Source organism: Sparus aurata, chromosome 12, assembly GCF_900880675.1.
Source record: "Sparus aurata chromosome 12, fSpaAur1.1, whole genome shotgun sequence".
Classification (NCBI taxonomy): Eukaryota; Metazoa; Chordata; class Actinopteri; order Spariformes; family Sparidae; genus Sparus; species Sparus aurata.
Window position 1 is genome coordinate 28,321,790 of NC_044198.1, and position 16,078 is coordinate 28,337,867.

The window sequence follows — 16,078 nt, forward strand, 5'->3', positions numbered from 1 at the left end:
AGTTCTACTTTTCTGCTTTTTCACTTTCCTGCAGAGATGAGAAGACTGATTCTCTTCTGACATCTGTGTCACCTCTCTGGAGCCGGAGCCAGCAGGTGGTTAGCTTAGCTTAGCATAGCATTAAGACCAGAAAGAAGCTGTTTCTTGCTGTTTTTAGGCCAGAAAGGAGACGTGACGTGATGAGTAGAACCAGACTGAGTCCGAGTCCATAATGTTCTGCTCGGGCAGAAAAGCGCTGGCTGTGCGTTCGGGACAAAGATATCTGAACATCCGCCGCTGTGTGATGGTCACTGACCCTCTGAGGTTTACTATCTCTCTGTTTTTTGTTTAACATCGCAGAGGAGGATGAGGGTGATGACATCATCCATATGAGACGAAAATACAGTGAATATTATCGGCGAGGTCAGGAGGAAGCAGCTGTGATGATGTCACCAGAGCCGCTCTGAGATGTTTTTGAAAAAACTGTAAAAACAAATTGTATTAATTACAAATCAGCCCACGCATCATTTTCTACACTGTGTTCTTTAAAAACAATATGTTTTCATATCGGCCGATTGCGATCTTTCTGTGATCGGCCAGTCGGTCAGTCTTTGTTCTGGAGGTTCTGCTAGATTCATTGATGACCTTTGAACAGAACCGGGCTCGCTGTCTGCTTCACGTTCAGTCTGAACACACCTGAATATTTTACTACCCGAGTAAATGTTATAAGTGACCATGGATGTGTTGAAACGTTTCAATTGTCAGTTTTATGTTGTAACATCTGCATGATCATGCTGTTGGGTTTAGTTAGGATTAGTAAAACGTCATGTTTTGGTTCAGATATCTTCGTTCTGTGGACACAAACACAGCTGGAAAACGTCCTGATGTCTCATTAAAAGTATGAAGAGGTTTCAGGCTTAATCATTTAGAAACACAGTCTCAAAAAGAGCTGAACTTTTATCGTAGTGGTCGGAGCTATTTTGGCTGTTTTGTTTGCAGAAGCTAAAGTCCTGTTCACGTTTCATTCTCCTGGTTATCAATAAAACAGCCGCTGTAAATGAGTCGAGGCTGAAGAAGAAGTCAGCGCTCAGAGTCGTGACAGGAGGAGCTGAATGGACCACAGGTCTGTTGGTGGCTCATCATCGCTGCTTTAAACCTCATTCACCTTCTTTATTATACATGCTGTACGCTTTGCCAATTACGGGTAATTACATGCAAATTATGCAGAGCTGCATAAAGACCTGCTGTCCATAATCCATAATATATAATGTTTGTGATGTGGGTGTCGAGGTGCCTGACAGTGATGCTGCTGCTGCTCGGTGCCGATCAGATGGAGTTTAAAGGAGCAGTTCTGTCACGGGGAGCAGAACTCCGACAGCACCGTGAAGAATATCCGGTTCTGAGAAATGTCCCACGGCTCTTTAAAACACCTGGTTGTCAGCTGCAGTTTGTTCTGACATCTCGTCAAAAATAGATGTTTTTTACATCCTCAACGTGCGGTCGGGCTCGTGCATCCACTTCAGACGGGATGCGTGATGATGTTGTTAGCTCAGCAGCTACAGGGACGGTTTCAACTTAAAAAAGCGTGTAAACAATGTCGTTCCACGTGAATTTGGGATCGTGGACGCCAAGATCTGGCTTTTGTGAGCAACAGGAACAAATATTTGGGTCTTTGTCATCTTGGCTCTGATCTGATATGAATGAGCTAGATTCTGACGTTTTTCAGCGAAGTGTTGACACGATATATCAACATCCGGTGATGGCGTGTGAATAAGGCTTGAATTCGCTTGTGTTAACTTTAACTGCTGTTGTTTTCAGCACATTTGTGAAACATGACGTCAGTAACGTACAACGTGACGCTTCTTCAAAAACCTGTGTAGAAAAGCAGCATATCACCGTATTTTTACAGCATCAGTTGTTTTAATCCAGTAAAGGATATGACTTCTTCCTCCAGCGCTGGTTTCCATCATCAGGAGGGAGGAGAGGATGACTGGGTTTACCTTGTCAGGTGAACTGTTCCTTTAAGGATGGATTTGTCGTTGCTTTCAGTCTGTTCTCGTCATATATTAACTGAAGCTGTGATGTGGAGTTCCTGCTGATGGCAGAGCTGCCTCGGTCTCAACACAGTTGAATGTTTGAAGCGTTCTATTCATAATAACAGCATTAATGAGAGTAATCATGCAAAATGGCTGCTAATGAACGATCGCGCACTCTGTAATTATGAGCTCAATTTAAATGATGCATCCATCCCCCCTCCTTCATCCTGTAGAACGTTTCTTCTGCTCGTCATCCTCCTTCATCCTTAACAGCATCTCTGCCTCACGTTACAAAACAAACCTGGTTTATGTTTCTCTGCTTCTCCTGACGTAGATGTCTTCATAAAGTCTCTCTGCAGTCATTATTAAGACGTACGACTCGTGTGTGGGTCAGTTTCTGAGTCGGCATCCAGAGTTAAAACCAGAACCTGAGTAGATTGTGTGAAAATGCAGCTGAGGATGTTCAGACACTGTGACTGCTGCATGCTGACCAGTTTGGACCAGTTTTCAGCTGGTTCTGGAGCCTCGACAGTGGAAACAGGCAAGCTTGCTCCCAGGAGATTTTATCTGACTCCCGCTGGCAGAGGATGAAGGGAAAGTGAGGTTTGTAGGGAACCGATGGAAACCCTGCTGGAGTCATTGTTTTCCTCCTTACATTGTGTCTGTCAGTGTTTACTTCAGAATGAAACGTTAGAGCAAAACACGTTTAAGGTTCAAGTTGTAATCTATTCCTGCAACATCACGATACGATATACGTATATATACATCGAAGTCTGTCAGGTAAAAAAACATAGTTTATTATAAAATAAACTTTGTAGGATATTTTGTGTCCTCATGTTAAGACTGTAAGTGCTTTAAACTCCCATTTATCTTTTATGCACCTCAGTTTTATTTGTTTTGTTCGTTTGCTTTTTTTGCTTCTTATCTGTTATCATTTTTATGTTCCCATTCTGTTTATTCGCTCTGTGATGATGTTTATTGTTTCTGTTTGTTATCACATTATTTGCACCTCTTCTGTTTTTGACATAATTGAAACTGAAGGCGCGCTGTTGGAGGTAACGGTGCGTTTCATCAGGTCGGTGCTACCTTCTGTGCAAACTGGGTCACATCAGTTGGTTTTCCATCAGCAGTGCCGGCTGTTAAATGGTGTGTTTAATGTAAAGTACACAACACAGAAAATATATCTTTAAATCTTCACCACTGTTTTGAAGCGCCTTGGCTTTATGACAATCTCACCTGTAAGTCAATGTGTTGGATTCCAACACAATTACACAACTCATTAAGTTTAATAAACATGCAGTGAGAGCCGAGCGACAGCAGCTTTCTGTAGTCCGTCAGTGTCAGCTGGACCCGGCAGACGAGGCAGGATTCTGGAGCTGGAGGGGTTTGGACACAGTAAATGTGTTTTGAGGCTGTGAGGTGCCACCGACACCTCAGAGATCGCTCAGCCTGTCAGTCCAAAGGTAGCTCACTGCCTGCAGACTCCAGAACTGACACAAGTCAGCACAGGAGCCGGGTCACATCACATCAGTTCAAATCAAGTCTGTGTGGAAACACAGAGTCGAACACTGTGGTGGATTTGTGTTTAAGATCAACCTTTTATGTTATGGATTTACCTCAATCCTCGCTTGAGAATATAGAAATAGAACTATGGAGGCCCGCCTGCGGTGTCAGCGGGAGCCGAGCAGCACCGACAGCAGGAGGCTGTTTTGAAAGGATGCTTCGGTGTGTGCGTCGGCTCATTGCTGCTCGTTGTGTGGCGCTAATTCTTCAGGGAAAGTGTTTTTTATTCTGCCTGGGTGCCGTGTGCTGGTTCAATGTTATTCTCTGGCCTCGAGTGCAGCTCATACTTACTTGTTTATTGTGAATGTTCTTCTGTGGTGCGTCACCGACCCGCCGAGAGTCCAAAGTAACTCCATGTTATTCATTAATCTGTTTTATTCCCTTTGCCTCCACTTTACGACTGCTTGGTATTTCTCCAGGAGGACAAGGACTTTCCTTTTTACTAAATTGTGAATCAAATTAGGACTTTTGATTGTTGGTGACGCAGCATTATAACCAGAACTCACTGAATGAATGTGCGATTTGAGTTAGTGAGAAAAGGAGGTGAGGTGAACAGCAGGAGAGGCCATGTGTGTCTCTGCTGTGTCACATGGAAAACAAGATGCTGTCAGAAGCATCTGTGAGTCATTATATGTTCAGGAGGTTCTCAGCGGTGCACCTCGTGAATCAGCACCGACCCATTAGTCTAATAAAGCCTGATTGCAGCACACCGCTTGGCACTTGCAAAACTGAAATTCAGAGAAAAATGATTTCACTCAGACAGCTTTGGTATCAGGTGTGGACTGTTAGATCTTGAATCATGTAGCGAGCATGATCCGTCCTACCTACTGACCAGGCACCATAAAGTCACAAGCAGTGAGTCACATGACTTCATGTTTAATTGCACTACATTACGTAACACTAAGATACGTCGTGTGAAATTTTAAATCGTTGTGTTACACTGACTCGATCCTCTGATCACAGACATGTCAGAAGTAGAAGTAAAAAGTGGAACCTGAACATTAGTCTTATGTTTTTACTTCATTCAGATAACGACGTAGACACAATGCAACACTGCTAATTGTTGGACACGGGTACAACTAATACATTAACACTACACCAACATAAATTTTGATGGAATAATAAAGTTCAATCAGTTTTTAAATGCAGGAGGAAAGAGGTCATTTTTCAGTGTTGACATCTTTCAGAATAAATGAAAATGTTTCCCTGCATTAAAACAGTCATGAACTCATTTTCCTGCCACCTCCAGTCAGCAGTGTTTCATACTCACTTGTACTCTACATAATGCTTTCTTCTTAAATGGCACACCATTTTAAACAATCCCTGTGGGCAAAGTGAACAACAAATATGCCACAAATTAAAGTGAGCGACTTCTACATTAGAGCAGTTTACCATATTGCACAAATCCTCATCAGTATTGCTCTTTTGGATCAGAGTTTTGAGTGACACAGTCACAAATGAATGTCAGTAACGTCTCACTCTGCACAGAGGGACCTTCAGTGTTCGCCAGCGGGGCGAAGCTCTTATTCCATGAGGAAACGATGTTTTTAACCAGCTGTTTAACGACGTCCTGAAGGGATAAACGCTCTTTAGCTCTCGTGGTCTTCTGTGGATGCAAAGGAAAGATTAGCAGACTAAGTGGCTGCACTGTGTCTTATAATGCTCACTTAAATTCAGTGATAAAAAGAAGGACACAATGATTTCTGGATGTTTTCATGCACTTTCATTCAATCAAACTGAATTGATCAGAGCTGTGAAGAGCCCAGCAGGTGTCACGGAAAATAAACTAATAAGAAAACAGTTGAGAGCTCTCACGCTCTGGAACTGATTATATCGGCACAAATTACAAGCGTTAATTCGTGCTACAAAATCAATAATTACTGCATCTGAAGTACTAATTTCTGCTTTCAAATTAATCATTAGTACACACAAAGTGCTGCCACATTACCCTGAAATGGCAGCAAGAAGTGGAGGTACAGTTCATCACTGATTTCCAGCTAGAAGTTGGTGATAAACAGTGAACCAGGAGGAAGGAGGCGATCAACACACAGCTGGTGTGTCGTGATGAACCAGAGAACAGTGTCAGGATTCTGATAGATGTGGCAAAACCTTTACATGTGCGTCAGTATGATACATGTTTAAGCTGTTGTGTTTTAAGATAATTATCCTTTAATCAATTCTTTCAGAAATGACTTTCTTTTAATGGATTTGGTCAGATATATATACAATTAGTGCCCTTTAACAGATTTCCTCTGCTGCCCCTGTTTGACCCTGAAGACTGAGAGAAGAGTTGCTGACTAAATATTAATAAGAGATTATAAAGCATCACAGGAGTAACAAAGGTTAATAACATGTGGAGACGCTGAAGGAGGAATCTGTTCACCTGATTATTGTTAGCTGACAGAGTCCATTTAATCTGGAGCACAGTGCTCTGATTCTGTCTGACTCACACTGGCTGTTGTTTATTTTGTTCTGATTTTCAGTTTTCCTTTTTTAAATTTCAATCACTTTTGAATTTTAAATGGCCTCAACCTGATTTCATCATGAGTCCACTGATGTGAATGTTGCATAAAATAACCACCATAATGGTTATTAATGACCAAAAACCATTATGGTGCCCCGTGTGAGGCAGTGTAAAAACAATGTATTTCTGATTTTGTAATATTACCACATTAAGATTATTAAAGTATTAAAATTATGACAACTCCAAAACAACTTTACTGCCCGGTTACACTTTGACACATTCAACGAACCAAACAGGAGCAAGAAGAAGAAAAACCTCTCCTTTCTTAATGATAACACCAGATACTGTAGATACTGATGGACATCACTTTATTGTTCACTTCTATTTTCACAAATCAACTCAGATACAATCAATAATAATTTTCTCTGACATATACAAAGGTTTAGTACGAGTCACAGACGAGTTGCCCTGCACCTCAAAATATGGAAGAATTAGTGAACAGAAGAAAATATTAAGAGAATCAAAATCTGACTCGTCCTTTGTTCAAAACAGCAAAACATGGACACAACTTCCTGTTTGTTCATATTTCCTGTCAGTAAAGTCTGTTAAACGACTCTTGTTCAATGATTTCATGAACAGATTTGCTTCATCCACACAATCAGTTTGTTGGAGCAGAATCTCAGCTATGTACAAGCAAATAATGAAGCATCTCCTTATTGATTATGATCATGTGACCTGAAGTAATCATGAGCAGCGAGAGCCTCCGTGGTTGAACAGACAGACACTGTGTGCAGTGAAGAAATGCCACAACAATCTGCTCTCAGCAGTGATGATGGAAACTAGGGCTGGGTGATAAAACAATAACAATATCTATCTCGATAGACACGTGATCGAGATCAGTAGAAAATACGTCCGGTAGAATGTTCAATAATTTCACTGAACTCCGTTAGAAACTGGTGATCAGCGAGCGGTGAAATACAGTGTGAGGCCCAGTTGCTGGACGAGAGGTTCATGCATGCAACTCTGTTTACTTTCAATCAAAATGAAACTTAACAATTTCGGACAGACACAGACCGTAGAAGCTCCATATCCCTATGCATTAGCGCAATGGCCCAGTTGTGGCCCAGTTGCAGCTCTCTGCTTCTCCAAACTGAGGCTGCACTGATCGGTGTTTACAGTAGGAAACAGATCGACTATAGATATGTACTTTATATGACCCCACTTCAAAAAACCCGAACTATCCCTATAACATATTGTCACGCAGCAATGTCAGCTTCTACACTATTTGTTTTTTTTTCCCAAAAATCTCACCTGTAGTCACCATTTAAAGGGTTATTTTTCAATTTTTTCTTATTTCAAATGGGTATAAAAAAATATCAATATTTATCTAAACACTTATATCGTGATACATTTTTCAGCCTTATCGCCCAGCCCTAATGGAAACACAAGTTTGTAGAAATCAAACACACAATTTAACCCACTGACCCTGGAATGACTTCTGTCTATTTGAGTTTGCAAAACTCAGCAGATCCTCCAAACCAGTTTAACTTAAGTCCAGCATAGAGAGGTTCAGTGAACGTGGTCTGGACTCTGTGGAGGAGAGTCATGGTGTCAGAGATGCTGTAGAAGGACAGAATACCTGCACTGTGATCCAGGTACACTCCAACTCTGGAGGACTGAGGACCTGAGATGAGAGTTTCAACATTGTTGTGATAAAAGTAATTAACATACATGGTGGAACAATTTAATATCCAAGATTTGTCATTGGATCCAAATGAACATTCCTCTGATTCTCCTGCTCTGCTGATAGTCTTGTATGCGACTCCTACACGAACTCCTGCTTCTCCTCTCCACTCCACCTCCCAGTAACAACGTCCAGGCAGACTCTCTCTACTCAGGACCTGCATAAAGTTGGTGAATCTGTCTGGGTGATCAGAATACGACTGTTCTTGACTCACTAATGTTGCTTTTCTGTTCCCCTCAGATAATAACAGTTGTGTGTTTACTGTGTTTGGATCCAGTGTGAGTTCACATGAATATCTTAAGAAGTCAGCTCTGGTCTTGTTCTCTGGTTGTGACAGTAAAACATCCACTTGAGTCTCTGTCAGTGAGATGTTTGTCCATGTCTCTCTCAGGACGTCCTGTAGTTTGTCTCTGACCTCTGACACAGCTGCTGTCACATCCTCAAAGTACTTGAGAGGACGGATCTTGATGCTGGATGAGTGTGTAGACTCACTGAGTGCTGACAGTGAGGGGTAGTTGTGTAGAAACTGGTTGTGATCCTCTGTGTGTGAGAGCTTGTTCAGCTCAGCGTCTTTCCTCTTCAGCTCAGTGATCTCCTGCTCCAGCTTCTCCTGAAGCTCTTTGACTCGACTCACTTCAGTTTCCTGCTGGGATCTGACCTGCTGCTTCACATCAAAGTGTCTTTTCTTCATGAGACGGATCAGCTGGGTGAAGATCTTCTCACTGTGCTCCACTGCTTTATCAGCAGAGCCATTGATGGCCTCCACCTCCTGATGAAGCAGCTTCACATCTTCCTCTCTGTCCTGGATTCTCTGCTGGATGTTGTGTCGACTCTCCTCCAGCTCTCTCTGCCTCTCAGTCTTCTCTGGTGCAGCTGACACTATGTCGTGGCCTTTATGTTCCTCCACAGAGCAGAGATAACAGATACACTGCTGATCAGTACGACAGAACATCTTCATCACCTCATCATGACGAGAGCAGATGTTCTCTTGGAGCTTCTCTGACGGCTCCACCAGCTTGTGTTTCTTAAATGCAGCTGATTGATAATGAGGCTGGAGGTGTTTCTCACAGTAAGAGGCCACACACTGCAGACAGGACTTAACTGCTCTCAGTTTCCTCCCAGTGCAGACATCACAGGCCACATCTTCAGGTCCAGCATAGCAGTGATCAGCAGGAGCAGCTTTGAGTCCAGTCTTCTTCAGCTCCTCCACTAAAGCTGCTAACATGGTGTTTTTCAGCAGCTCAGGCCTCTGTGTGAAGCGCTTCCTGCACTGAGGGCAGCTGTGGATCCCCCTCTCATGCTCGGTGTCCCAGTGGTCTTTAATACAGTTCTTGCAGTAGCTGTGCCCACAGGGAATAGTCACCGGATCCTTCAGTAGATCCAAACAGATCAGACAAGAGAAAGTCTCTTTGTCCAGCTGAACTCCTTTCTGCGCCATTTCGCCACTCAGTCACAACGACTGTCTGAGCTTCACTTACCGATGACTGTTTATATGAGGAAACATGATAAGAGATCAGAGAGAAGAGGGAGTGGTTATCAACCTTTGACTCTGTCCAGGACGAGGAGCAGCTCTGTGAATCTGAACTTTATTTCCTCTTTGATTAAGAAGCATCAGTTAAAACCTGCTCCACATTTGAAAACATCAAAGGTTTTAGTTGTAAAATATTTCTTGGCTCCTCAGGCTTTCCCGATGTTTCTCTAACTCCTCTGATTCTGTTCACTTTTCTCTTCCTGGTTAAAAGCAGTTGACTGACAGTCGGGAGTTACCAAACTAAACTCTCATCAAGACTCAAACTGGTGTATAAAAGTTGTGTCACTCAGTTAATTATTTCCTTTGGACTACAGCGTACACCATTAAAGTTGTGTGTGATACACAAACGTACTTACCCATCTACTTCACGTTTTACCAGAGACATTTACAACTGTGTTCATGATCACATGACTGGATATTTATTAATAAGGTTTGGCAATAAAACAAGACGCTGGGTCGTCTCTAGTCATGTTTCTGCACACAGAAGTGTGTCATGACTCTAGAGTCATGTCTTTGTTATGTTCAGAATATGTTTGTTTTTGTTTTTTATTCTCCTGTATTTTGATATCATGTCTTTGTATCATGTCTTTGTTTTGAGTTTCCATGCCCCACTGTGTCCTTTAAGTGTCTCTTATTTTCTTCCCTTTGTCTCCCTCTGTCTTTAGTTTTGTTCCCTCCATGCATTACCCTCTTTGTCTCACCTGTTGGTCCTCTTCACCTGTTCCTCGTCTTGTCATTCGTGTTTGTGTATTAAGTCTGTGGCTTCCCTGCACTCCTTGTTGGTTTATTGTCTCTGTCTGTGCCTGCCTCCTGTTCCTGTTCCTGTCATGTCATGTCATGTCCTTCTAGTCTCTCCATGGTATGTGTTCCTTGAATTTTGAATTCTGGTTTTCTGATTCTTTGATTTGAACTTTGCTTTTTCTTTGCACTTTGTCTAGCATTTTTGCCTTAGTTGCTTCTTTGGCTTTTGATCTCTTGTCTGTTTTTTTTGGCACTGGACTTCCTTGGTTTTTGTATCCTTCAGCTTTTGTTAAATAAAGCTCACTTTTTGTTCCCCATATCCTTGCCTTCTAAGAGTAACTGCGTTTGGGTCCACCTCCCCTTTCCTTAGTCTTCCCCTTTTCGGCGACCTGAGGAAGTGAATATTTTTTAACAACTATAAAAATATTTGCAGCCATATTTGTGGCAACAAAATGTATTAAATATGACAAGATATCAGGACGTTTCTAGCTGTGTTTGTGGCAACAAAAGCCAAAAACCTGTTCTTTACCTAACCCTGACCAAGTTATATTTTTGCAGAGCCTAACCACACCATAAACACAGCAGTGTCACATCACAGAATCAAAATCTGAAGCTAATGAAATGTAAAGTTTCAACATATTCATGGTCCAGCAAATGAGTTGAGCCTTGTTACTAAGTGAGAGGAGCTCACACGGTCTACAAGATTGATTTTTAACAAAGTCACATGCGTACAGTTTCATCTAGTGTGAAATCATCAGACACAGTGAAGTGTGACTAATCTCAAAGTAAAAACAGACATTAGCCTCTCAGTCACTTTAAAACAGAGTCTGTGCACATCTGACGCTCCAAACAGACGCAGTATATGTAAAACAGCCATCATATGTAACAGAAACCATCTTTGGCCAAAATCCACGTCTTCAATTAGTGGGTGAACAAACTTCTGAACCAGTTTTTCAACATGAACGTTCAACACTCTGAGACAATGTCTTTAACCAGCTGTTTAAAGATGTCCTGAAGGGACGGATGCTCTTTAGCTCTCATTGTCTCCTGTGCGATGTGTACGCAAAGGAAAGATCAGCAGACTAAGTGGCTGCACTGTGACTTATAATGCTCACTTAAATTCAGTGATTAAAAAGTAGGATGCAGTGATTTAATTTCTTCTGGACGTTTTGTTGCACTTTCATTAAATCAAACTGAATTGATCAGAACTATGAAGAGCCCAGCAGGTGTCACAGAAAAAACAAACTCATGAGAAAACATAAGAGAGCACTTACACTCTGGAATTGATAGTATGTGCACAAATTATGAGACATTTGCCATCAACTTGTTTATAAGTTTGAATTTGTTCTATAAAATCAATAATTATTGCACTGAAAATACTTATTTCTGCTCTCAAATGAATCATCAGTACACACAAAGTGCTGCCACATTAACCTGAAATGGCAGCAAGAAGTGGAGGTGCAGTTCATCACTGATCTCCAGCGATAAGTTAGTGATAAACAGTGAACCAGGAGAAAGGAGGAGATCAACACACAGCTGGTGTGTTGTGATGAACCAGAGAACAGTGTCAGGATCCTGTTTAATGTGACAAAACCTTCATATGCGAGTCAGTGTGATATATATTTAAGCTGTTGTGTTTTAAGATAATTATCAGTTAATCAAAGCTCTCAGAATTGACTTTCTTTTAATGGACTTGGTTAGATATATATACGATTAGTGCCCTTTAACAGATTTCCTCTGCTGCTCCTGTTTGACCCTGAAGACTGAGAGACGAGTCACTGACTAAATATTAATAAGAGATTATAAAGCAGCACAAGAGTATCAAAGGTTTATAACATGTGTGGAGAAGCTGTAGGAGGAATCTATTCACCTGATTATTATCAGCCTACAACATCCGTTCGTGTTGAAAAGTGTCATGGAAGAGAAGGCTAAACTGAAGAAACACTTTTAAACAGTGATGTTTCCTGAAGCCTAAGTTATGTGGCGGAACCTCACTGGTGCATAAAAAAAGAGTTGAGAAATGAATAGAAGAATCAAACATAAAGCTGCGACATAAAGAAATGCCCAGTTAGAATTGATCTGTGCTTTTGCAGAAACATACATAGCTTACATTTAATCTGACTCACACTGGCTGTTTATTTAATTTCTTTTAAACTTTTGAAGTTTTAAATGGCCTTGACCCGATTGAACTGAATGTTGCACGCAGTACCCTATATGGTGCCCCGTACGCGGCAATGTAAAAACAATATATTTCTGAGTTTGTATTATTACCACATTAAAATTCGAAGTACTAAAATTATTACAACTCTAAAACAACATAGCACTCTTTTGAAAATGGGGATTGTCTCTGAAAACGCGGATGTGTGGTCACATTATGTAACACTAAACAAAAAACAACAAAGAACACATGAACATTTAAACATGATAGAGAGCGATCCCAAACCTGAGTGAGAATCATTTCTGAATAGCTTCACCACCTGGTTCCACTTCGACACATTCAATGAACGAAACATGAGCAGGAAGAAGAAAAACCTCTCCTTTCTTAATAATAACATCAGATACTGTAGATACTGATGGACATCACTTTATTGTTCACTTCTATTTTCCAAATCAACTCAGATACAATCAATAACAGTCATCCTAACATAAATGATACTCAATAATCTAATGACTTCTCATTATTTCCCTTTTAAATCCCCTTAAATTGAATGCTTAAACAACATGTTACGTCACAGTTACTGTACTTTAAATTACTACATTATACAGACTCTTAAAATGTAATTTGGTCTTGATCTTAACATCATCTGTAGATTTTCAGCTGATTTCTGTCTTTACACATAACTGATAACATCAAATCATCTAAATCTTTAAATTTCATCACGAGTGACCTGATAAACAGTCTGCTGCTGTGTTTTCTTTCATCAACCTTGTTAATAAGTCTTATTGCTCTTTTCTTTGACACATACAAAGGTTTAGTACGAGTCACAGGCAAGGTGAACCCGCACCTCAAAATATGGAGGAATCAGTGAACAGAACAAAATATAAAGTGAATCAAAATCTGAACCGTCCTTAGTTCAAAACAGCAAAACAAAGACACACTTACCAGTTTGTTCACACGTCCCGTCAGTAAAGTCTGTTAAACGACTCTTGTTCAATGATTTCATGAACAGATTCACTTCATCCACACAATCAGTTTGTTGGAGCAGAATCTCAACTATGTACAAGCAAATAATGAAGCATCTCCTTATTGATTATGATCATGTGAACTGAAGTCATCAGGAGCAGCGAGAGCCTCCATGGCTGAACAGACACAGGAAGGAGCGCCGCCTGAAGAAAGTCCAACATTTACAGAACAACAAGAAGGCGTCTAAGTACCGCCCACAATGTTTGATTGACAGGTGATCTGTGTGCAGTGAAGAAATGCCACAACAATGATGGAAACACAACAAGTCTGAAGGAATGAAACACACAATTTCACTGACCCTGAAATGACTTCAGTCTATTTGAGTTTACAAAACTCAGCAGACTCTTTATACCCTTTTAAGTCTCCAGCATAGAGCGGCTGAGTGAATGTGGTCTGGACTCTGTGGAGGAGAGTCATGGTGTCAGAGATGCTGTAGAAGGACAGAATACCTGCACTGTGATCCAGGTACACTCCAACTCTGGAGGACTGAGGACCTGGGGCAGAAGTTCTGACATTGTTGTGATAAAACTCATAACAGTAATATGTGGCACAATCTAACATCCAAGATTTTTCATTGTATCCAAATTCACATTTCGTTGAGTTCCCTGCTCTGCGGATATTCTTGTATGCGACTGCTACACCAACTCCTTCTCCTCTCCACTCCACCTCCCAGTAACAACGTCCAGTCAGACTCTCTCTACTCAGGACCTGCCGCCACACAGTGAATCTGTCTGGATGATCGGAATAAGACTGATGTTGAATCATGTATGTTGCCTTTCTGTTCCCCTCAGATAACAACAGATGGTTGTGTGCTGTGTTTGGATCCAGTGTGAGTTCACATGAATATTTTATGAAGTCAGCTCTGGTATTGAGCTCTGGCTGTGACAGTAGAACATCTACTTGAGTCACTGTTAGTGAGATGTTTGTCCATGTCTCTCTCAGGACGTCCTGTAGTTTGTCTCTGACCTCTGACACAGCTGCTGTCACATCCTCAAAGTACTTGAGAGGACGGATCTTGATGCTGGATGAGTGTGTAGACTCACTGAGTGCTGACAGTGAGGGGTAGTTGTGTAGAAACTGGTTGTGATCCTCTGTGTGCGAGAGCTTCTTCAGCTCAGCATCTTTCCTCTTCAGCTCAGTGATCTCCTGCTCCAGCTTCTCCTGAAGCTCTTTGACTCGACTCACTTCAGTTTCCTGCTGGGATCTGACCTGCTGCTTCACATCAGAGCGTCTTTCCTCCATGAGACGGATCAGCTGGGTGAAGATCTTCTCACTGTGCTCCACTGCTTTATCAGCAGAGCCGTTGATGGCCTCCACCTCCTGTTGAAGCAGCTTCACATCTTTCTCTCTGTCCTGGATTCTCTGCTGGATGTTGTGTCGACTCCCCTCCAGCTCTCTCTGCCTCTCAGTCCTCTCTGCTGCAGCTGACACTGTGTCGTGGCCTTTATGTTCGTCCACAGAGCAGAGATAACAGATACACTGCTGATCAGTACGACAGAACATCTTCATCACCTCATCGTGACGAGAGCAGATGTTCTCCTGGAGCTTCTCTGACGGCTCCACCAGCTTGTGTTTCTTTAATGGAGCAACATCATAATGAGGCTGCAGGTGTTTCTCACAGTAAGAGGCCACACACTGCAGACAGAACTTAACTGCTCTCAGTTTCCTCCCAGTGCAGACATCACAGGCCACATCTTCAGGTCCAGCATAGCAGAGATCAGCAGGAGCAGCTTTGAGTCCAGTCTTCTTCAGCTCCTCCACTAAAACTGCTAACATGGTGTTTTTCAGCAGCTCAGGCCTCGGTGTGAAGCTCTTCCTGCACTGAGGGCAGCTGTGGATCCTCCTCTCATCCTCTGTGTCCCAGTGGTCTTTAATACAGTTCTTGCAGTAGCTGTGTCCACAGGGAATAGCCACTGGATCCTTCAGTAGATCAAAACAGATCGGACAAGAAATTGTTTTTCGATCCACCTGAACTCCTTTCTGCACCATTTCACCTCTCAGTGACAACGACTGTCTGAGCTTCACTTCCTGATACCTGAAGTTAAAATGACAGAACAAGATAAGAGATCAGAGAGAAGAGGGACCGGTTATCAACCTTTGACTCAGTCCAGGAGGAGGAGCAGCTTTCTGAACCTAACCTTTGTTTCCTCTTTCACATCGAAGCCTCAGTTAAAACCTGCTCCACATTTGAAAACATCAAAGTTTTTAGTTGTAAAATATTTCTTGGCTCCTCAGGCTTTGCTGATGTTTCTCTAACTCTTCCTCTGATTCTGTTCACTTTTCTCTTCCTCGTCAGCTGACTGACAGTCGGGAGTTATCAAACTAAACTCTCATCAAGGTTCAAACTGCCATTTAAAAGTTGTCTCACACAGTTAATCTTTGGATCTTTGGATCAGATCTACTTTGGACTTCAGCTTACGTCATTAAAGCTGTGTGTGATACACAAACATACTTACCCATCTACAACGCGTGTTACCGGAAATATTTACAGCTATGTTCATGATCACAGGACTGGATATTTATTAATAAGGGTTGACAGTAAAACAGGGTGTCTATAACAAGAGTTTTTTTCTTCTGCCACAATCAACGTCTTCAATTAGTGGGTGAAAAAACTTCTGACCCAGTTTTCATCGTCTTGTCACCGATGACCACGGTCGTTTTTTTAAACATCTTTTCAACCAAAAAGTGCTCCCTGGGGTCTAAAATCAGCGAAACATCTTCTTCTGTTCAGTTCTGGAAACATTCAGTTTTAAAATGTAGTTACTGTCACAGTGCTAACGCTCGAGTGGTTTATACGTGAGCACTGTGACAGTAAGTGTACATTTAGTTAAGATGA

General features: G+C 41.7%; 1 pseudogene; it reads right to left on the reverse strand.

Moving 5' to 3' along the window:
* Positions 1-7,544: 7,544 nt before the first annotated feature.
* Positions 7,545-15,231, reverse strand: LOC115593006 (E3 ubiquitin/ISG15 ligase TRIM25-like; annotated as a pseudogene).
* Between the last annotated feature and the right edge of the window lie 847 nt (positions 15,232-16,078).